Source organism: Panthera onca, chromosome C2 (assembly GCF_046562875.1).
Source record: "Panthera onca isolate mPanOnc1 chromosome C2, mPanOnc1 haplotype 2, whole genome shotgun sequence".
Lineage (NCBI taxonomy): Eukaryota > Metazoa > Chordata > Mammalia > Carnivora > Felidae > Panthera > Panthera onca.
Window position 1 is genome coordinate 70,732,155 of NC_138347.1, and position 25,303 is coordinate 70,757,457.

Genomic DNA, 25,303 nt, shown 5'->3' on the forward strand with positions numbered 1-25,303 from the left:
CTGGAGCCTGCTTCAGAATCTGTCTCCCTCTCTCTGCTTCTCCCTGACTTGAGCACGCACTTCTCTCTCTCTCTCAAAAACAAACATTAAAAAATAATAATAATAAATAAATAAAAGTTGGAAAGGTAAAGGGTAGAACAGAAGGGAAATTTACACACTTCAGTTGAAACTATAAAATGTGGATACTAGTAGACTGTTATAAATCACGTATGCATACTGTAATAACTACAACCACTGCAAAAACTACAGCAAGACAGACTCCAAAACATTATAAATAGACCTTCTACAAATTATAAAAGACGGAATCCTAAAAAATGTTCCAATAATCTGCAGGAGGGCAAGAAAAGAGAAGCAAAAACCAAAGCCAGAGAAAATAAGCAAAAAATAATAAAATAGCAGCTATAAGGACTGACAGATCATTAATTACCTCAAATGCAGATAGTCTAAATAAACCAATCAAAGACAGACTGGCAGAGCAAATTTTTTTAAATGGCCCCATATGTTGCTAACAAGAAATGTGGTACCATACGTTGAAAAGAATGCTAAAGCTATATAGCAATACTTTTTTTTTTTTTTTAGAAAAGCAGAGTGGTTATATTAATAACACATTTAACCAACAGAATTGAATTGACATACAGATGAACCCTGAACAACTCCCTCACACAAAATCCATGTATGACTTCTGACTCCCCAAAAACTTAATTCCTAATAGCCTACTACTGACCAGAAACTTTACAGATAAAAAAACAATCCATTAACATACATTTTGTATATTACATTATATACTGTATTCTTAAAGTTAGATAAAAGAAAATGTTACTGAGAAAATAAGGAAAACACATTTACAGTCCTGTACTGTAAAAAATCCAAATATAAGTAGACCAGCACAATTCAAACCCATGTGGTTCGAAGGTCAACTGTATATGAAATACTCCACCCAATGACAGCAGAACACACATTTCTTTTCAAGCACCCATGGAACATTCACCAAGGCAGATCATATCCTGAGCCACAAAACAAACCTCAACAAATTTATAAGAATTAAAATAATAGAGTGCATTCTCTGACCATAATGGACCTAAACTAGAAATCAGTAACAGAAAGACAACAGGATCGCCTGAGGGCTCAGTAGGTTGAGCGTCTGACTTTGGCTCGGGTCATGATCTCACGGTTAGTGGGTTCGAGCCCTGCGTCGGGCTCTGTGCTAACAGTTCAGAGCCTGCAGCCTGCTTTGGATTCTGTGTCTCCCTCTCTCTCTGCTCCTCCCCCACTCACACGGTCTCTCAAAAATAAAAAATTAAAAAAAAGAAAAAACAAAACCTAGAAACATCAGGAAAAAACAACACAATTCTAAAAAGTGCATGGGTCAAGGTGGAAATTTCAAAGAAAACTTTAAAATACAGACACATAAAAATGAATGAAAATAAAAACACAACATGCCAAAATTTGTGAGATGCAGCCAAAGCAGTAATTAAAAGGATATCTATAGCACTAAATGCTTACAATAGAAATGAAGAAAGATCTCAGGGGTACCTGGGTGGCTCAGTTGGTTGAGTGTCCGACTCGATTTCAGCTCAGGTCATGATCTCACGACCCTTGTGGAGCTTGCTTGAGGTTATCTTTGTCCCTCTCCCTCTGTCCCTCCCTCTCAAAAAAAAATAAATACATAGTAAAAATAAATAAAAATAAATGAAGATCTCAAATCAAAAACCTAATTGCCTACCACAAGAAACTTAAAAAAAAGGGGCGTCTGGGTGGCTCAGTCGGTTGGGCGTCCGACTTCGGCTCAGGTCATGATCTCACGATCTGTGAGTTAGAGCCCCGCGTCGGGCTCTGTGCTGACAGCTCAGAGCCTGGAGCCTGTTTCAGATTCTGTGTCTCCCTCTCTCTCTGCCCCTCCCCTGTTCATGCTCTGTCTCTCTCTGTCTCAAAAATAAACAAACATTAAAAAAAAAAAAAAGAAACTTAAAAAAAAAAAAAAGCAAAATATATATAAACCCAAAGCAAGCAGTAGGAAGGAAACAATATAGAACAGAAATTAATGAAATTGAAAACTGGAAAATAGAAAAAAATCTGTGAAGCAAAAATTTTGTAAGTATTTAATAGGACTAACAAATAAAAAACAGAGAAGACACAAATCACTAATGTAATGATTCAAAAGTGGATATCACTACAGAACTTGCACCAACTAAAATACAGTAAGGAAAATACTACAAAACAACTTTACATTCTTAAATTTATCACTTCGAAGAAATTTCTCAATTTCTCAGAATTACACTACCTAAACTAAACCAAGGTGAAATAATCTAAATAGTTCTATAACAAATGAATTCTTAATTTAAAAGCTCCCAAAAAGAAGACTCCAAGCTCAGCTTCACTGGGAAGTTCTACCAAAAAAATTTAATAAAGAATTAAATTCCAGTTGTTCACAAACTCCTCCCAAAAATAGATGAAGGCACATTTCTTAATTTATTTTATAAGATCAGTATCACTGATACCAAAACAAAATAAAGATGTCACAAGAAAAGAAAATGGCAGGTTGAGCAGCTTTTGATTTTGGCTCAGGTCACTATCTCACGGTTCATGGGATCGAGCCCCATGTAGGGCTCTGCACTGACAGCTTGGGATCCTCTCTTTTCCCTCTCTCTGCCCCTCCCCAACTTGTGCATGTGTGCTCTCTCAAAATAAACATTAAATTTTAAAAAAGAAAATGACAAGCCATTATCTCTGATTATAGACATTAAAATCCTCAACAAATACTAGCAGACCGAATTCACTAACACAGAAAAATGAATATGCACAATAACCAAGTAGATTTATCTCAGAAATGAAAGATTGGTTTAAGATCTGAAAATCAAGTAAATACACCCTACCAACCGAATAGAGGACAAAACCTTTATTTTTTGTAGATCATCTCAGCAGATGCAGAAAAGCATGTGGCAAAATCCAACATCCTTAAATAACAAAAACATTCAAGAAATTAGGCACAGAAGAGAATCTCCTCAACCTGATAAAGGCCATCTACAAAAATTCTAATGTTATCCTTAATGATGAAATACTGAATGCTTTCCCCCTATGACCAGAAACAAGACAAAGAGGTCTACTCTCACTACTTTGATTCGACACCGTACTAGATGTTCTAACAAGGAAAATTAGGCAAGAAAACTAAAAAGCATTCACATTGGAAAGGAAGCAGTAAACTGTACCCCTATTTACAGATGGCATCCGATATACATAAAACCATAAAGAATACACTAAAAAACTACAAGAATAAATAAGTTCAGCAAGGTTGTACAGTACAAGAATATACAAAACTCAATGGTATACTAGCAGTGAACAAAATATGAAATTAAGAAAGTAATGTCACTTATAATAGTAACATTACTTTACTTAGAATAAAGTACTTAGAAAAACTTAACCCAAAGAGGCAAAAGACTTGTAAACTGAAAAACACAAAACACTGATGAAAAAAATTAAAACACAAATAAATAGAAAGACATCCCATGTCCATGGATTATTAAAATGTCCATACTACCCAAAGTGATCTACATCTACAGATACAGTGCAATCCCTACCAAAATCCCAATAGCATTTTTACAGAAGTAGGGGAGAAAAATCCTAAAATTCATATGGAAACACAAAGAACCCCAAATAGACAAAACATCTTAAAGAACAAAGCTGGAGGCCTCACATTTTCTAATTTCAAAACATAATACAAAGCTACAATAACTAAAAAGTAATAGTATTAGCATAAAGACAGACATACAGACCAACAGAAGAAAACAGAGCCCTGAAATAAACCCACATGTTTACAGATGACTGATCTTCAACAAGGGTACCAAGAATACACAATGGGGAAAGGATAGCCTGTTCAACAAATGGTTTTGGGAAAACTGGATATCCACATGCAAAAGGAATGAAATTGGACCCTTATACTATACACAAAAAATCAATTCAAAATGGATTAAAGACTTGAGCATGGGGTCTAAAACTATAAAACTCCTAAAAGAAAATACAAGGGGGAAGAGTTCATGACACTAGTCCTGGCAATGATTTCTTGAATATGACTCAGCAAGTCCACTCCTAGGTATATACCCAAGAGAAGTGAAAACAAATATTCACATAAAAACTTGCACATGAATGTTCATAGCAATTATTAGCTATTATTCATAATAGCTAAAAAGTGGAAGCAACCCAAATGTCAGTCAACTGATGGATTTAAAAAATGTGGTATATCTATACAACAGAATACTATTCAGCAATAAACAGAATGAACTCCTGACACATGCTACATCGTGTAACATTATGCTACATGAAACAAGCAAAACATAAAAGATCACCTATTGTATGATTCCATTAATCTGAAATGTTCAGAATAGATAAATCCATAGACATAGAAAATAAATTAGTTGTTGCCAGGGGCTAGGACAAAGGGGGAAAGACGACTGTTTGTTAATGGACAGAGTTTCTTTTTAGGGCGATGGAAATGTTCTAAAATTGATTATGGTAATGGCTGCACAACTGTTTGAATACACTAAAAACAACTGAATTATATACACTTTCAATGAATAAATTATATGGTACATAAAGTTATATCTCAATAAAGCTGTTTAAAGAAAACTATATGCCTAGAATTTGCTTCAAAAAATATGGAAGATCTAAATTAATGATGAGACATTTGTAGTCATGGATTGAAAATCTCTGTATAATAAAGGAATTCTCCCAAATTTAATTACAGATTTATTCAATTCCTATCAAAATCCCAGCAACACTTTTTGGTATACATCAACAAGATTCTTCTAAAGCATATATGAAAAGGCAAAGAGACTACAAAAGCTAAAACAATCTTGACAAAGTGGAAGGAATCATCTACTTGATCTTAATACTATTATACAGTTACATTAATCAAGACAGTGTGGACTGACAAAAGGGATAGACACCTATATCAATGCAACAAAGAACCCAAAATTAACTAGACTAACACAAATATGCCCAACAGATAATACAATTCAATGGAGGAAAGACAGTCTTTCCAACAAATAGTACTGGAACAACTGGACATCCATCCATACGCAAAAAAAAAAGTCTTGTCCTAGGGGTGCCTGGGTAGCTCAGCCGGTTAAGCATCCGACTTCAGCCCAAGTCATGATCCTGCACTTCATGGGTTCGAGCCCCGCATTCAGCTCTGTGCTGACAGCTCAGAGCCTGCAGCCTGCTTCAGATTCTGTCTCTCCCTCTCATTCTGCCCCTCCCCCGCTTGTGCTGTCTCCCCAAAATAAACATTAAAAAAATTAAAAAAAAAAAAGTCTTGACCTAAACCTCACAACTTTATATAAAAACTAAATGGATCATGAGTTTAACGTAAACATAAAACTACAGAACTATCAGAGACATCCTTCAGGACTAAAGAAAAAGGTTCCTGGATTTGGCACCAAAGTATGATTTGTAAAAGAAACAGACTTCATTAAAACTGAAAACATCTCCCCTGTGAAAGAACTTGTGAAGAAAATGAAAAGATAAGCCGTGGAGTGAGAAAATGTTTGCAAACAATGTTTCTGATGAATTCTTATCTGGACTATATAAAGAACTCTCAAAACTTAAGAGTAAAAATATACATATATTCAGATTAGAAAATAAGCAAAAGGCATAAACAGCCAATAAATACATATAAAGATGTTCAATATCATTAGTCAATAAGGAAATGCAAATTAAAACTACAATAAAATATCACTATATACCTGTTACAACAGCTAAAATAAAAAATAGTAACAAATGTTGCCAAGCATTTAGAACAAGTAGATCTCTCATAAAATGGTACAGTCACTCTGGAAAAACAGTTTGGAATTTTCTTATAAAACTAAACTTGCCCAGGGCGCCTGGGTGGCTCAATCAGTTAAGCATCCGAATTGGATTCAAGGTCATCATCTCGAAGTCCGTGAGTTCCAGCCACTCGTGGGGCTCTGGGCTGACAGCTCAGAGCCTGGAGCCTGCTCCGGATTCTGTGTCTTCCTCTCTCCTGCTCACACTCTGTCTCTCTCTCTCTCTCTCTCTCTTTCAGAAGTAAACATTAAACAACAACAACAACAACAACTAAACTTGCCCTTGCCATACAACCTAAAAAGCTCACTCTTGGGCATTTATCTCAGACAACTGTACACAAATTGCTATACATGAATTTTTATAACCACTTTTTTTTTTTTAATTTTTTTTAATGTTTACTTATTTTTGACAGAGAGAGAGAGACAGAACATGAGCAGGGGAGAGGCAGAGAGAGAGGGAGACACAGAATCCGAAGAAGGCTCCAGGCTCTGAGCTGTCAGCACAGAGCCCAACATGGGGCTCAAACTCACAAACTGTGAGATCATGACCTGAGCTGAATTCAGACATTTAACTGACTGAGCCACCTAGGCGCCCCTCATAACACTTTATATCTTAATAGCAAAATACTGAATATACCCAAAGTTCAACACATGAATTTTGATTCAAAAAAGTATGTTATTAATACATTATTCTTAAGATGACAAAACTACAGGGATGGAAAATAAGATTGCCAAGAGACAGGGAGGGGTTTTGAGGTGGAATGCAAATACAAAGGCCTAGCAAGAGGGGTTTTCTTTGTGATGATGGAACAGCTCTGTATCTTCACTGTGGTAGTAGTTATACGAACTTACTATGTATGGGAGAAAATTGCAAAGAACCATACACACACACAGACACACACAGACACACACACACACACACACACAAATGAATTCAGGTGTAAAAAAAAATGGTGCAGGGGCGCATGAATGGCTCAGTCGGTTGAGTGTCCCACTTCGGCTCAGGTCATGATCTCGCTGTTCGTGAGTCCGAACCCCGAGTCGGGCTCTGTGCTGACAGCTCAGAGCCTGGAGCCTGCTTCAGATGCTGTCTCCCTCTCTCTCTGCCCCTCCCCCGCTCATGCTCTCTCTGTCAAAAATAAACATACATTAAAAAAAAAATTTTTTTTTAATGGTGCAAAGTAAGTATTTCCGGCAGTTCAGTTAAGAATAATGAACCAATGTCAATTTCCTGGTTTTGATGTTACTAGAGCTTTATACGATTTATCACCACTGGGAAAAGCTGGGCAAAGGATATACAGGAGCTAGGTCATAGGTATATGGAGGTTCATTGTACAATTCAATTTTTTACCCATTTAAATTTTTCCAAAATAAAAAGTTAATGAAATTATAAGAAGACCATATATCAAAATATTAACAGCAGCTTTTCCAGTTGAGCTTTTTGCTAATATGCACTGTAAATTTCTTCTATAAATTTTTTACTTAAACCATTTAAAGAAATCTTTGCTCATACGATCCTTTGTCTTCATTTGTTTTACTCATTTACAAAAAAGTACACCATCGAAAAAAATTTTTTTAAGTTTATTTATTTATTTACTTTGAGAGAGTAGGGGGAGAGGGGGCAGAGAGAGAGGGAGAGAGAAAGTGAATCCCAGGCAGGCTCCCCTGTCAGTGCAGAGCCCCACGCAGAGCTCAGCTCAAAATCACAAACCATGAGATCATGACCTGAGGGCAGTCAGACACTTAACCGACTGAGCCACCCAGGCACCCCTCTACTGAAAAAAAAATTTAAACATAAAAAGAACCCCATTGATACTTCTTCCTCCGACAATAATACACTGCTTAATTTGAAAATACTTCATCTTAGGCGCCTGGGTGAGCTCGTGCCCCGCATTGAGTGAGCCCCACTTCTCTCTCTCTGCGCCCCCCACCTCTGTGCCCCTCACTCACTTGTGCCCTCTCTCAAAAAAATTTTTTTTCATCTAAATACTCAATTTATATTTCACCCAATTACAGTTCACCTGAAAGTTCCAATATCTTTTTCTAAAATTAAACCAAAAGGATCTTGCTAGAATCAATTTACAACTAGCACAGTAATTCACCATTATGGTGATCTTCACACAATTCTGCAAAACAGATGTCTAAGTTCAAGACACCCACAGATGTCTGAACAACTCCAATTGGGTTTGCATTTGCAATGTTGCCTAAAGTATCATAATTAACTTTAAATATGTTTTTGTTTTAAAAGTATATGTGGTCTTTTTCAATTTTTCAAACACTTTTTTAAAAAGCACATGCTGAAAAGTTTACAACCATTACAAACCATGCTGATGAATTCAACAAACACATGTGAATCTGAAAAAGCTATCAATAATTCACTAAATACTGAGATTCTCACAATGCAATTATTTCTTAATTCAATTATTTAAATGTCTTTGTATATCAAGCAAAAATTATCAATACTGTTTCCCTCAGTAATAATCAAAATTAATTTTAATTAAGTAAATTAAATTATAATACAAAGAAGAGACCTGAACTCTGTTCTCTGGGAGAACTTGGAAGTCACAATCCCTCTGAAACTCCATTATCTACATACAAAAAGCCTTAATAAGCTTGTTAATTTTGCAGCTCCAAAATCACATGTATTGATGACCTAAAGTATACTTCATAACCTTTGACCCATGATCATTCTCATGACAACTCTGGAAAAAGATTCCTAACAATATGGTACAGACATGTCAATTACATTATAAATAACTTTTATGATATTTAATTTGGGAGAATGTTATTTTCAATATATGAGGTCAAGGGTTCTCAGCATCAACACTACTGACATTTTGCATTGGATAACTCTTTGTTGTAGGGCTATCATGTGCACTGTAGGATGTTTAGCATCTACCCACTAGATACCAACAGAATCCCCCAGCATGGCAACCAAAAATGTCTCCAGACATTGCCAAAATCACTTCTGGTGGAGAATTACTGCATTACATTAATAAATGTCCAGGGTTTTTTGGAGATGGGAGGAAGAAAGAATGTTTTTGTGATTTAAAGGCATAAGACACATTAGGAATGAACAAAATAAAAAAGTTCAATTGCAACTCATATACTATGAAAAGAAATGGTACTCTTTCAAAAAAAAAAAAAAAACGAAAAAAAAACAGAAAATATACTCTTTTCTGTGAGGCCTACTGAAACACATGTTAATAACCAAATATTGTTATGTATAGCTAATGTAATAATAGTAGTGAGAATAAGAGTATATAAAGCTGAGGAGGAGAAAATCCACAAGTATCCCCATCTGTACCTTTTCAAGTATCTTCAATAATAAGAGCCAAGTTTTTAAGTCAGAGATTAATGAAGTTAACATAATGCCTATTCTCCCCAGCATTTGTGAGAAGGCTAAACATTCTCAAGTTACCTGCTATTCTCTAACCAGGGAGAATATCCACATGAAAAACACAACTACCCAAAGTTAATTACAATAAGCATCGATCTATTTTAATCAAGTGTAAGTGTGCTACAAATGCCATGAAAAGTAACACTGAAGAATATCCTAAAGTTCCTTATATATTCAAAGAAAGACCAAAGGCATGTGGAGAAACTTCGTTTAAATGTTACAACAGAAAATATAAATGTTCACCCATTCACTTTTTGGCCCTTTAAAACTCACTACAAAATCAACTCAGCCATATTTTCCACCAAACAGAAAAATACCCAGTTTCCTTAGTCTATTCTTGGATAGGTCACCAGACTGGGAATAAGAGACCCAGAGTCTATTCCCAGTTGCAAAACAGACTGGTAATCTCAAGCAAATTATTCACTCAGGTTAAGGTTCTACGTCCGTATCATGCTGACAATACTGAAAATCTGCCCAGAAACAAGCACCGTGAAACCCAGGACTTCCTCCTGCACCCAAAGGACAACTGCAAACGTATTTTTAGATATATTAAATCTAAAAATCTGAATAGGATTTTATTTATAGCAACATTTAACATAGTTGAAATTTCAAAATGTGTGGTGCCTTTACCATTGCCCCTTATAAAAATAAGAAATGCTCTTTTTTTAGATCACACCATGCCCAATTTTGCAAAACTCTACGAACTACACAATCATAATTATGTAAAACAAAACAAAAAGCTGTTTTTAATTCAAGCTCTTGGGAAGGGCTTTAACTTTTGCATTTCCTAACTTTATCTAGCTTTTAGTCTTGTACGCAGAGTTTTTTCCTGGCACTGTAAAAAGTGCTTCACAAAGTCTGGAGAGCAAAAGTTTACCCTATAGCCTCATTACGGAGAGGCCTTAGCACGGTTCTTACCACTAAACATGCAGGTTTTACTAGCGCAACCAATATACATATCCCGGCGTACATTTCTGTTCTTGATATCGAGTAAAAAACTATTCGTCTAGCAGACCAAATTACCCATCTGACCTTACGGCACACCGTAAGACGGTAAACACAACCCAGTCCAACAGAAAATTTGAAAAAAGCAGGAGAGAAACGGGGGGGGGGGGGGGGCTGTCAATTAGCATTCGGCGGTCCCCACTGACAGGCAGACACTTGTTGGCCGCCAAGAAGCCACTCACAAAGTTCGCCATCTCGCTGCGCCGCGGGCCCCGACCCGGAAGACGGGCGTATGGGAGGCCCCGCCGCCCGCCGAGGCACCCCGGCAGGCAAAGCCCCGGCTTCTCGGCTCCTCCGCCGCCTCCCTGCACACGGGCGCACTCACGCACGCGCGCGCACACTCACACGTACACACACAACAAAAGGAAGCCTTGCGAGCCGCGTGCGGAGGTCCGCTGGGGGCGCTCCAGAAAGCTCCTCCTCCCGGCCCCCACCGCACAGCCCGCGCGGCCTGCTCACTTACTGAAGCGCCCTGGGAGAGGCCCGGTAGTGCGGAGCGCCGCGCCGGTGGCCCTCCCGGCTGTGCTCTGCCGTGGCGGCTCTTGGGCCCAGCACGGCGCAGCCCCTCGCCTCCGCTGCGTCCGCCCCCCGGCCGAGCGCAGACAAAACCCCGCCAGTGCGGGGGTCGGATCCGGGCCTGGGTTCCCGACTGCCCCGGCTTCTCAAGAAAGGTAACTCTTCCGCCTAACTGTCCCCACCCCTACAGACGGAGGGACGTTTAAGCCCCCTACGTTACCGAACCACTATTCAAAAGTAGTATCCAACAAAGCACTCCTCACGATGAGAAATCTTTCAGTAACCTCTTCCTTAACCCCTCCACGTACTCTGTTTCTCCACACCTTTACTCGTTGCAGTTGTCCCTTGCCTTCCTGTTTTTAACCTAAGAGCTGTATTCCCCTCAAAAAATAACCTCCCCTAAACCATCTCTCCAATTTTACTCTTGAATTTACTTTTCTAATATCAAGCTTCCTCATAAATTACATCTCCCACTTACCTATTCAAAACCTCTCCACAGCTAACTTACAATTTTGATCAGCTCCCACCAAATCAACTCACCTTTCTCAAAACTGCATTTTGTGTTCCCTCATTTCCTCCAAACTAACACTCTCCAACTTAACACACAAATTTGCCCCAAATTGCCCTCAAATTTTGTGAACCTATTCCAGAATGGCCACCACAGTCACTAAAAAATTAATTTCCCAAGCACACCCCCAATAATTTGACAATGATCTTTCCAAATATTCTGTACTGATTCACTGGAATCACTCATAACTCAAGACTACCATGCCCATTTCCCTAAAGACTCTAATTATAGAGCCTATTCAAATTAACACAGTATGTGTCATTAAATGTGTACATGTTGACAAACACACATATATGGGACCCTGCAAAACATCAAGTATGTATTTCATTCTAGCCATTATAAATGGGCTTTTCTCAAATTTACAAGGAAAACTCCTTAAGCCAACCAAGATTTTCAGGTATCCAACCCCTATCTTGTAAAGTCACTTATCTGTTAAATTAATATAATTACCATTAAACATTCTCTGTTTCCACTACAGTAATGCCCAACACCTTCCTTAAGATGTCCACCATCAATCAGTCTAACCCACACCACCCACTTGCCAAGGCCTAGCTATGTCTGAGGTATGTCCTGGAAACAACTCTAGACCAAATCAGGCAGCTTACAGCAGAAAAGTGAGATGGGCAAAATGACCTCCCTGAACCCTGTTAGGCCTTTTTAAAGCTCTGGGTCTCCACAGGTCCTTCATTATTAAGTTTGGTGACTGACTAAATGTAGAAGGGAGGGTGGGAAGCGTAATGAATGACCTGGGGCTGCATTCTGGAAGTAATCCTGAAGCAAAGCTGCACCTGGGTCAAACACCAATAATGCCTATTTTATGTCTTGTCATATTCTTCTCACTGCCACTAAATATGCTCTCTCTGAAACATGGAGTAACATCAAAAACCCTGCTCTAGGGGCGCCTGGGTGGCTTAGTCGGTTGAGCGTCCGACTTCAGCTCAGGTCACAATCTCGCAGTCCGTGAGTTCGAGCCCCGCGTCGGGCTCTGTGCTGACTGCTCAGAGCCTGGAGCCTGTTTCACATTCTGTGTCTCCCTCTCTCTCTGACCCTCCCCCATTCATGCTCTGTCTCTCTCTGTCTCAAAAATAAATAAACGTTAAAAACAAAACAAAAAAAAAAAAACCCCTGCTCTAAACAGGGAAGATCAGAAAGTATTCTTTGTTCAGAGGATGACCATGTGAATTAATCATGTAAGGAATGTAATGCAAATACAAAGGGTCTGAAGGATACCAGCACTGGACTGGTAATAGTTTAAAATATCAGCTTCCAGGACCACAGCAAGGCACTGAGAGAGAATCTCAAAAACCACAGTCAGGTAAGCACCTGAGAGTCAAGCCTTTGATAATACAAAGGAAAAATTGACAGACAATAAAGACTGACAAAAATGAATACAACTGCAGAACTGGACAAGCAAAAGTTTGAGAGCAAAGCCAAAGCATTAGAGGCCTGGTCTACGTCTTAAGTATCACCAATGGAAGATGATGAAGGTTTCAAGCACTGAGATTAAAAACAAACAAACAAAAAAAAAAATCAAAAGGGGAACCTGGTGGTTCATTCAGTTAAGCATCCAACTCCTGATTTCTCAGCTCAGGTCATGATTTGTGGGACTGAACCCTGTGTCGGGCTCTGCTCGCACAGCCCGAAGCCTGCTTGGGATTCTCTCTCTCTTTCCCTCTCTGCCCGCCACCTGTTGGCACGCTCACTCTCTCAAAAATAAATAAAATCTTAAAATAAATAATAAATAAATAAGTAGTAATGTTAAACTATATTTTGGTTTTGGAGTTGGCAATATAGCTCCTTTAGACATCTTCAATAAATAATAAATAACTACAAACAAGATAGGGTATGTATTTAGAACTATATTTCTGGGGCTCATCTCTATATAGATATTTTCTCATCTATATAGAAAACAAAGCAGCCACCCTAAGAACAATAAGAAATTTGGAGATAAAAGTCACTATAAACAAAACAACAACAGCAACAACAACAACAACAAAACTATAGAGGCCATTTTAGACGGCTTAGGATGTCTCCTTCCTAATATCCACCCATTCTTTCTACTTTTTACCTGAACCTCTCTATCTATACAAATTATCACCACACAGTTTCTGCAAACAAAGACTGATATGGTTTTGAGGAACTCAAGTAGAGTTCAAAAGATCTCAATACCTCTATTATTATGCTATTTTGAAAAATACTCGCGCATATGCACTATTATCTTTATAAGATCATGGGTGGCAAGGACTGTCCTTATATGCACAAAGAAAGAACAGGCTCCTGGCATTATTTCCTAGATAGAGTTATGTTTTCCCCCTATTTTCTCTGCTGCAACAGACTTACTCTCCTTTTCATCTTATTCAGATTCAGGCCAAGCCCAATCTCCTCATTCATTTCTGTTCTACCCATTTACTAGCTTCTATCAGTTTATCCATGTTCTACTGTCAACAAACTACCCTGTGTCTTTTGCCTTTCATATTAGTATACCTCCACCTTACCTTTTTTTCCCTTGCACATGAAAGGCTACGATTTTGCAAGTATAATTTATTTCTAAAGAAATTTAAAGAACTGGTGAATGTAACAAATCTATTTATCTCCATCCCCACACCACAAGTCAGATATTATCATCTCTTGCCTGGATTGTTGTGACCACCTCTGCATCTTATCTCAAGCTTGGCTTTTTCTGAACAACCTGCTTCTCTCCTGACTTAACTATCCACTCTTCTACTCCTTCAGCTTGCTAAAAGACCAACTGCTTCTTGCTCCCAAGGGCCACTCCTATCACTAAAATATCTCTTTGCAGTTTACACTACTTACTTAAACCATTCCACTTGCAACGTCTACCAAGCTCCAGAATACACTCCCATCTTCCTTCCCCAAAGACCAATTCTACTTTGTCCCACATTCAGCAATTATTCTCAGTAACTTCAACAATGATGCTGAAGTACTTTCTACACCCTGACCTTCCTCAACTCCTAAAACCTTCAGCTGCACTTCAGCCACTCACACATATATAATGAAAATAGGTCATCAACTGGAAGTGCTGTACCACAAGGATTGTAAATTCAGAGACCTCCCTTTTTTTTTTTTTAAACCACGACTTTATTTTATACTTCTACACCTGCTCTTTACGTCCCTTTGGCTTCACTTGTCTCCCCACACAATTGAAATCTGTCCATCAGCCATTTAATACTGCCCTCTCTAGAACATCATGACCTTCTATTATATTCACCATGCACCTCCCTAATGACAGACAATCTTCACCATCTGTTTTCTTCACACCCACACACTGGGTGTTAAGTACCACCAGAAAGCTATGAAATCTTCCACAACTGATTTATTCTAAATACAACTCTCTATGTCATTGACTAATTCCAAGTCATTTTCATATTTAAGTCTATAATCCCATCAAATACTCAATAACTTCCATAAAATTCCCTCAAATCACACCTTCTCCACCTGTAATGAAATCCTCTTTACAGCTTCTAAAATGCTGTATCTTCATCCATCTGCTACTTCTTGCCTCCAGTTTTGGAAAAAGAGCTGTTCCTCCTTCTTAAAATAAACTTCTTAATACAATTCCTACATTCAATGTTTCCATATTCTCCCAACCTACTCAGTCCTTTACCCTCATGCACTCTGGTCTCTGAACTGCTCTCCTGAAGACCAAAATAAAAACAATTCCATGTACCAAATCATATGACCCCCCACCCAAGTCCTTATCCTCTCTTTGGCAATAACACTTGAACTACCTCCTCTGGGTTATGTCACTGTACAGCAGGATTCTACTGTGGTCTCTCCAGTTGCTGCTTCTATCTCCAATGACCACTGGTCCTCTTCTCAGCCCAAATAGCGGGTATTTTCTCCAGTTCTATCCTGGAGCTTTCTACCATTCTCTCTCCACTCCCTTCAGGATCTCATCCCTTAATACTGCTTCTACATTTTCATTCCTCATATGGATATCTTCCCCCAGCTCCCAAAAATAATCTTTAAACCATCACCCTCTGCTACAATCTAATTTATTCCTTAGGAACTGGAATATATAATGATTTTTTTAACTAGACTCTTCAATTACTGCTTCAATTAACACCTCAATTATCAGTACAAAAATTTCATGCCATTAGCACCCTACCAAATCCAGAATTAGCAGCTTCAATTATCAACTCTAGGTACATATTCCCAAATCTCTATTGGACCTCCTCAGCTGAATCCAGTATTTCTAACTCTAGCTAAATAATTCCCCTTGCATAATTCCATTTGGTGCTTCACACACTGGCCATGTATCTTAAAATGAAAGTAATTATTCTTCCCCACCAAAACAGTTCTGTTAACTGATCCAATAATTTTTGTTAATGGCACTACCATTCTCAGTTACCCAAGAAAAGCCCCAAAGTTTCCCTTTTCTTTTTCTTTTCCTCCAGTTTCCCAAAAGCTCATTTGCCGTCAAACCCTTCAATTCTTTCTTTCAAGTATTTCTTCTGTATATCTCTTTTCTTTGATTACCACTAACACCATCACAACTTAGACCCTCAACACTTCACACTTTTGTCAGAGCCTTCTGACTTTGTCTCCTAATCACTAGGTTCTCTCTTCATTGCAAAAACAAAACAAAAACAGGTCACCATATTTTTATTCTTAAATCACCTCATTTCCCCAGTCAAAAATCATCAATGGTTCCCCCACTGCATACTGAGTCAAATTAAAAGTCCTTAGACTTCCAGGGGTGACTGGGTGGCTCAGTCAGTTGGGCATCCAGCTCTTGATTTCGGCTCAGGTCATGATCCCAGGGTCGTGGGATCAAGCCCTGTGTAGGACTTTGCGCTGACAGTGTGAAGCCTGATTGGAATTCTCTCTCCCTCTCTCTGCCCCTCCCCTGCTTGTGCTCACTCTTCTCAAAATATATAAACTCTAAAAAAAAAGTCCTTAGATTTCCAAAAAATAGAAACTAGCCAACAGTCCAACAATCATGAAATGAATAAATACACTGTGATATGTTCATAATGGAATCCCACAGAGCAATGAAAAAGAATAAACTACTGCTATACGCATCATGGATGAATCTCACAGACATATGTTAAGCATGAGAAACCAGACACGGATGTATGATTCCACTAATAAGAAATTCCAAAACAAACTACTCTGTTACAATAAAGATCAGAATAGTACAGCTGACCCCTGAACAACACAGAGGCTGGGGAATCCAACCTCCCTCTCACCCCATGGTCGAAAATCTGGGTATAACTTTTGACTCCCAAAAACTTAACTACCAGTAGCCTACTGTTGACCAGAAGCCTTACTAATAGCACACTGTAGATTAACACATATTTTGTAGATTAGATGTAATATATACTGCATTTTTATAATAAAGTAAGCTAAAGAAAAGGTTATTAAGAAAATCATAAAAACACAGTACTGTACCATAATTATCAAAAAAATTCCACTTATAAGTGGATCTGCACAGTTCAAACCCATGTTGTTCAAGGGTCACTGTAGTTACTTTTGGTTGAGGAGACATCAACTTGGAGTGACAAATGAAGGAGTCTTCTGGAGTGTTGGAAATGTCTACCTACAAAAATTCATTGACCTGTAACCTTAAGATTTGAGCACTTTATCTTTTTAAAAAACCTGTTTAGTCTAGATTTTTAGATGTTTCTTCTACTTTACAGCCTTATTTCCCTCCATTCATAAGATGATCCCTAGCTAATCTAGACCATGAACCCCTAAGCACATCCAGAACTTTTCTGTTACTCGTATCACACTCTCTCTTCTTGGAATACCAATCCTCACTATCTTGCCTACTATAACCATATTTATACTTCAAGGCCTAATTTGCACACCAACTCCTCCACAAAGTCAAATCAGCCACAGTACTTCTGTCATAGACAGTCATAGACACAGGGACATTTCTATCCCTGGTCAAACTCCTGAAGAAAATGAACTCCATCATATATAAACATGGGTCCTTCACATTGCCTACCACAGAATCTTGAACACAGTAAGTATACAAAAATATTCCCTGAAGAAATTCTGGCAGTCCTTCAAAAGCACCCTTCAATCTCACCCCTCTTTCTCAAACCTATCCACCATGACTGTCTCTACTTGGAATTCAAATTCCCCAATTTACATATTTAATCATTAAACAAATAATTGAGGACCCACTATATGCAAGAAACTGTAACTACCTATTCTAATGTACCCCCAGTGAACTACCCCAACATGTGTTCGTTTCAGCTGTTGCCTTTTGAATCTTACCACAGCTCTAAATTCCCAGTCATCCTCCCCTCCTCTCACCATCCAATCACATCCTACCCCCTCATTTCTAATCCTGCTATCAAACTAATTCAAGCCCTTCTTAAGCTTCTCCAGTGGCCTCATAACTGAGTTTCTCTCCCCCAATCTTACTCTACCATCACATTGCCACCAATCTATCCTGCCAAGTATAGCTATCAGCAGGTTAAGGTATTAATATACAGTCTTTGCTTCCATTCTCTACTCAGAAAAGTTCAGAAGCTATACATTAATGATACATTAACATACTTTAATCCTATGCTAATATATTTTCATCCTCAAATCTTCATCACAACCCTTGCCAAAAGGTGTTAAGAATTAAAAATTTCTTGATGGGAAAACGGAGTCTCAGAAAGGAAGTAATTCTCTCCATAATCATAGCACAGGTAAACAGAAGGTCCAAGACTAAAACCTAGCTTCTGTTTTGCTTCCTCAGCACAACACTACATCATGTCAAATACAAACTATTTAGCTTAGCTTTCAAGGCCATCCATTTTCTACTCAACCCCACTGACTCTTCCTACCTTTTATCATATTATGCCCTATTCATGAACTCCGTGTTCCAAACTAGAAGCTGTGATCAACTATTTAGTCACAAAATTAGTTTATGAGTGACAGACATCTTTTTTTCTTAGCCAAACAGAATAGAATGGAAAACACACGAGTGCATCCAACATGTAAAGGTTATGGTTATTGAAGCTTTTTGTTTTATACATACACACAAACATTCACACATGCATATATCAGGTGAGGATGTGACATGTATTTCTTACTGTGGGTCAGTTAAAAAAAAAATTAAAAACTCACTATTCCCCACATATCCATGGCTTCTCAACTCCGAGTCTTTGCTTTTGCTAATACCTCAGATTGGAATGCTCTCTTTCCATTCATTTCTATCAGCCAGAATTCTATCCATCCCTTCAAAAACTAACTAAAATGCCGCTTCCATGCCATTAAGGGTAGTCCCAGATTTTCCCCCAAATATTTTTTCTTACCTTTTAACTTCAGTAACATTTGGTTTTTCTTATGATACATTGGTCATGATGTAGTTATTTGTGCATAAGTTCAGCTCCACTACTAGAATATAAATCCCAAAGGATTTATTCCTGACTCCTCTAACAATGCTTTTGCATGTAACAAATGTTCATTATCTGTTGACTAAAGAGAATGCACCCCACCACTTTCTGAAACCTCAGTTATAAATCCACATCATAAATAATTTCTGCTACATTCTAAACTTGTTTACTCTTATCCTTCAAATTGTCTTACAATCTTCCTCCCCAAAATAACCATTTCGAGTAATCCTCTACACCTTCAATCTTCTCTTGCTGTCCTCTAAACACAACCTATCATATATCAATTATGTTTTCCTTCTTTCAGAATCATACTTTCTGTAGGATAACCTTTCCTTCTCCATCTGGTTGTCTTCCACTTTATTCCTAGTTCTCTAGCATTCATAATAATAGACCTTATGATCTTTAAACAGATTCTTTCATTTTCTCTTCAGCTAGACCTCCTCAATTATTTCAATTCATTTACAGTGTACATATTTCTGTCAGCCCCCATAAAATCCTTTGTAGAAAAAGGGCAGGTAGGGGTGCCTGGGTGGCTCAGTCTGTTAAACATCCAGCTTCAGCACAGGTCATGATTTTACGGTTCATGAGTTTGAACCCTGCATTGGGCTCACTGCCATCAGCAGAAAGACCACTTTGGATCCTCTGTCCCCAACTCTCTCTCAAAAATAAGTAAACATAAAAAAAAGAAAAAGAGAGTGAGAGAGAAAGAAAGAAAAAGAAAAAAGGCACGTAATGAATTGAAACAAACAGAAATAGATCATTTAGATCTTCTAAATTATCTGATACTTTCTCATTCATTCATTTATTCAACAAGCATGTGTCTACTAGACATATGCCCTCAATTCTGTCTATTCTATTCTGTAATTCAGAAAGCAGCTTTGAGAAAAGCATGCAGGAAAATGCCAGGATAGCAGAGCCAAGTTGACTCATGCTCTTCACTCACAGAGACCAAGTAATTTGTGGGGTACAGGCTCATAAAAGGAAAAACTAAAAGTTACACTAGACATAGATGGAAACAGATTCCCCCCTCCCCGTTGTTCCAGGGAGCTCAAAATCTACCCAGCAAAGAATTTGAAAAGGAACAAACCAGTAGGAGTAGCTAAAATGAAATAGGCAGAAAGCATTAAGACAAAAATAGATTCAGACTCTAGGTTCATTCTAGGGCTGCAAGAGAAATCTGGAGCAATTTAGTTCCTCTCCTGAGATCCCTAAGGAATCCTTTCAAATATCTAGCTAAAGTATGGTACACTTAAATCCTTTCCCCAAACCTTAGCCAATATTCATTTCTCCATTCCCTGAACTCCTACAGCATTCACTATCCATAAAACTCATTTGCGAGCTTAATCATAAACCATCTTGTTCCCAGTAATGAAAGTGTTTATTAACAAATTTAGCCAGAATTTATTTACATATTAAAATCAATGAGGTCCTCTTTAAAGTAGTTACCTTGGGAGGCTACCACTTACTCATTTATTCACTCCATCCATCCAACCAGTTCATGCACTTAGCTAACATCTAGTGTTCAACTACCTCCAAGTGAAGTTATCACCACTCTTCAAAGTATTTTTGACTTCCTCACTGGGAGTATTTTCCAAAGTAACTCAGTTAATAAGTCAACCACAAAAATCATTCCTATATCTGTGACTAACCGAATTTAAACCAAAACTATTCTTTATTCACTCTCTTTGTTATCAACATATCTTCAGCATTTCTAAAAATCAAATCTTTCAAACTAAAAAGGTTTGTCACCAATAAGGTTATTCAGAATAACATTATGCCTCATATTGTTTGTAACTGTGCCCTTCTAAAGGGATTATGAACTCTGAGGATAGGGACCATGTTTAACCCACCTTTAAAAGCTCCATCCCCCCAGAGCACACAATAGGTACTTAATAATTAGATAAATTGTATAGAATGTGCTAGAGTCTCAGAAGGGAATTCAGAAAAGGTGATCCAAAAAAGTTCTGAACTCTACTACTGAAAACGACTACCAAAATACAAAAATTCTCACCTGGAGGTATACGTTTTTTTTTTTTTTGTTTTTTTTTTTAAGAGAGAGAATCTTAAGTAGGCTCCACGCTCAGGGCTCAATCCCATGACCCTGGGATCATGACCTAAACCGAAAATCAAGAGTTGGATGCTCAAACGACTGAGCCACCCAGGTACCCCTGGAGGTATACTGCTGATACTTGTTTTAAAAAATCAACTTTCTGAAATCTTACACTATTACTAAATTACTTCACAACTGTCCTTCTCCCCGTAAATGAATATAAATACTATAAATTCCTTGAGGCAAGAAATTGCACCTAACACTTTTTTATTACCATACCAAAATGAATTAAATCAGATTCTTAAAACAGCTAAAAAATCTCTAGTCATTTAGATCTGAAGTAAGAAAATAGAAATTAAATCAGCCACCAACTCCAGATTTAAAATTTATTCAGATTAAACTAGCCTCAGATTAGAACAGAAACTTTGGTCCACCCCTTCAATGTTTTTGCAGGATTGTTCTAGTCACATTCTAATCCATTCTGTCTTCTTCCCTTAAATCTAAAGGCTTCACCAATCAGATATCCGTTTTATCCCTCACTCTCTAAACACACAATTTAGTCTACAATACTCCCATGGTGTTCAGCAATTTCACAGTCCCACTATTATCACGACAGTGAACACTACTTTCTATCAGTCGTTCAACAGGTTATTTACTAAGCACTTAAACTGTTCTGAGTTTCCCCAAAGATTAAGATCTAGCCACCCTCTGCAAAACAAAGAGAGAATAATTCCCATAAGCAAACACAAGATTTAGCAGTATATAATCTACATGTGAATGCTTTCTTACTCAAAGATTCTCAAGAGGTAATGTTACTTAAACAAGACTTCCGAAAAGGGGAGCAAGTTCTTTCTATTCTTTCCATATCCATCATACTAACTTGGTGATGTTAAGCCCCATATACAAATTTCAAAAACCCAATATTTTATTAATCTATCCTAATATATAAGCAGCATACTTTTTCCCACCATATTTCCACCATATTAGTGACTTAAATATGCATATTTCCTTGTAACTGCCACAAATCTATCTCACCACTATAATTTTAAATCCCCTTCACATCCACTATATCCAAATGTCCTCAGAATTCTTTACCCTTTCTTCAGCCTCCCACAAAATTACCACCACCTCCATCATACCCTGACCTTCATCCTCTTCCCCCTGCGATCACACTTCCCCATCCCTCCCTCCCTCCACAAAAAAAGAAACACATTATCCACACCGATTCACTCCTTCCTAAAAACTCTTATAAGAATTGCCATAGAAGCCTGGAAAGAACAATAAGGAGTCATTTAATCCATTCCCAGAGTCCTCACTCTAAACTCTCCAGAAGACTGTCAAAGAACACTGCACAGTTGACCTGATAACTAATTCCAAGATGAATAACTATCATTGCCAAGCAACTCTTCCTCATCACTAACCAGCAACCCTTTTGCTGCAAAGATGTCTCTTACAACCTAGTTTTTCTTACAGATCCATCCATCAAACTTCCCTTTACCTTCTCACCCAGTCTATTTCCAGTATAATTTTAAATGCTTTCTATTTAAGCATATTATTTAAAGATATACAGTTAATAAAAAAGCTAAAATAATAACTATCAAAGGTTTGAAAGGAGGAGAAAGGGGATAATATCAGCGACACGAATCCTTTTCATTCACAGAGGTCTTTCAACTCCTTCATAATGTCATTTTAATCAATCAAGAAATTACAGTACATGTATATTACTTGGGAGACCTGAAGAAGAGCATGATACGAACTACAAAAATTAATGCTTACAAGTAGTAGCCTCTGGAAAGTGGGATTGTGATGGACAGGTGAGACGAGGGCTCACCCTTGTGAGCTTTTCATTATAAGCTCTCTCAGGACAATTTTACTTTTTAATTATGTACATGTATAATTCCATATAATTTAAAAGGGGGAAAAATAATGATGACATACTATATTTAAGTCCATTAAAGTTACAAAAATTAAAAGAAATGATAATATACAGTGCAGGTGAGGGGAAAGAAAACAGACCCTCTCATTCTGTGATGACAATAAAAATGGGTACATCCTACGATGTAATATACTGAAGCCCTTGAAAAAAGTAAATTTAAATATACTGACATAAAAAGTTTTCCAAATTTAAAAAAAGTAATCCTGGCTTATTTCCATTAAAATTTTTTTTTTAATAAAAGCCCCTCTCATCTCTAATGCTAAATTCTCATCCTCCTTAGATATATTTGCTAAACGAATAAAAGACTGAATTTTCCCATCCCTCTCCCAAACTTCTTCCCCATCAATCCCTCCACCCTCTACTTCCATAAAAAGATATTTCATACTACCCTCTCTTCATCTGAATTAATATTACAATGTTATGTGTACAGTCTTTCTTAACAATAAAAAGTGAATAATTTTCAGGCAAATCTTAAGAGTACGGTTCTAGCCTAGATTTCCCTCTTGGAAATCGAGTCTGGTGGGAGCTAGAGAAATCCAATAGGCCTTGGTTCATTTCCTGATATGAAAATGCTAATATTCCCTCTAATTTGGCTCTAGAATCATCTAGTCTCTTCAGGTTCCCCTAAACCTCAACCCAACCAGTCCTGACCTCCTTGCAACCTAAGACCAAAACAGATATTCTAGATCCTGATTCTGCAGGCCCATACTTTGCAGACTGATGCATTTTCTTCAATACCACAATGCCTCGGTGAGAGTATACATTCAGGAACCATGAATAGCAAAAAGTCTCCCACCAGCTCCAGAGTTATGGAACCAATCCAGTCAGGCTAATTTGAGCTCCAAATGGAATCTCCAAAGAAAGGCCACTGTGCATGGACTCCCCCCACCCACCATTAATTATAACCCTGGGGTGAATAATATGGCATCAGTTCTCCTGGACCAGATAAGCTGGGCAGTGAAGAAGAAAACCGCCAAGTCCAGTAATTTCCATTCCGGCATTAGTGTTCACCCTGACTCTAGTAAATGACAGTACTTTAAATTTGCTAAAATCTAAACTCACGGCCTAGGGAATCCCTGGAGGCCAGGCGTTTTTTTTACCGTCTGTTTCAGAGATTCTAATATTCACTGGTGCAGGTTTAAAAGGTCTCAGATCAAACTACAGGCTAAGGTCTAATTCTCAGTGACCCCCAACCACTGCGGGACCCACACTTACCAGATGTCATCTACAGAAGAGCCCAAACAGGTTCAGAACTAGGCCATCCCGGCCCATCTGGAATAACTCTTTAGTCCTTGGGCCAACATTTATTAATTCTACTACATCTGTCTATTCTATCATGCATTCTCTTCATAGTGTCTAGTATTTAGCACTTCCTCTGGCTTCGAACGCTATCCTTTCTATTCGCGGAAACTCCTTGTATCCGTTCTTTCCTTTCCTTAGAAACGCTTCAGTTCTTTCCATAACGAAATACCTAATGTATCTGCACAATGAACACCCTCCGGACTCCTGGATACTCCTCCACGGGCACCCTCTGCATTCCTCCACCTATCCGGCATCTTTCCCTCCGGCCGCTCTCCCTGAACACACTCCCACTATGTTTCCCGCAAGGATTCCCTTTTCTCCAACCCCTGCCCTTCCCTTCCCTTCCCTTCTCCCAAAGAACACTCCGGCAGCAACACTGACTGAGGCCTGCGGTGCATAAAGCACTGCACCAGGCACGACGGACAGAGACCTGGTGTCTCTCTAGCCTTTTCACACCCACACCCAGCACCCTCCGGCCTCCCCCTGCAAACCTCCCACCTCCTTCCCTACCTCTGACACCCGCCTCAGGCCTCGGAGGCCGCCTTCTCGCCTCCGCCACCCCCGTCATTATCCTTTCTCAACCCCCCAACCCACCATCCGCGCCCTGCTTCCTCCCGTCCCCCAGCCAGCTCCTGCGCTTCGCTCGGCCTCGGCCGCTCCCCAGGCCACCCCAAGCCTCGCCACGGCTCGCTCCCCCCCCCCCCTCCGGGGTCAGGCCGTTACCGCCGCGCGCTACCCCCGCGCGCCGTCGCTTCCCCCTCCCCCACCCTCCCCAGGGCCCGGGCCTGCCAGGCCCAGCGCTTTACCGCGGGCGGGCGCCGAGTCGCGCGGTCACCGACTGCAGGCGGCGGCAGCTCCAACCCTCCTAGAGGCCTTGAGAGAAGGGGAAGGGGGGAGGGGAGAGAACTTTTGCTGTGGCAGCTTCAGCAACAGCTCCCACCCCTGCGCCTTTCTCCTCTTCCTCCCCCTCCTCCTCCTCCTCTTCCTCCTTCTCTTCCTCCTCCCAGAGCAGTCGAGACGCAGACATGCCGCGGCTAGAGCGCCGCCGCGGTCGCCGCCACTGCCGGCGCGGTGGATTGTGGGAAGCCCCGCACACGGGAAGCGCTCCGCGGCGCCCTCCCTTCCTGGCCCGGGGACCAGATTGGGACGACCCAGCGTGGCTCCGATTCCGGCGCCTGCGTGTCACTGGCCCAGCGTGGCCGGGGAAGCTGGCCCCAATCCTCAGGTTTCCCGAGCTGGGCCCGGATGAAAGCAATTCGAGAAATGTCGGCACTGAGGAAATCTCTTTGATAGGGAGTCAGCCTTCATCCATAATCCGTGCCTAGCGCCCTAAGAGGAGAGGGCTC

The 25,303-nt window shown here is 39.3% G+C and overlaps 1 protein-coding gene across 8 annotated transcripts in view; it reads right to left on the minus strand.

Annotated features, from left to right (window-relative positions):
• Positions 1 to 25,303, minus strand: part of ZNF148 (zinc finger protein 148) — a 171,453-nt gene that overhangs the window by 103,343 nt on the left and 42,807 nt on the right. For 2 of the 8 annotated variants that reach the window (XM_060639724.3, XM_060639723.3), the window contains exon 1: positions 24,764 to 24,938. The exons of 2 other annotated variants lie outside the window; for them this stretch is intronic. The gene's annotated coding sequence lies outside the window, so the exon portion shown is untranslated. Of the gene's footprint in view, positions 1 to 10,406; positions 12,388 to 23,870; positions 24,619 to 24,763; positions 24,940 to 25,303 lie in introns of those variants that run through there. 4 more of the 8 variants (XM_060639727.3, XM_060639725.3, XM_060639728.3 and 1 more) reach the window with 3 other exon arrangements.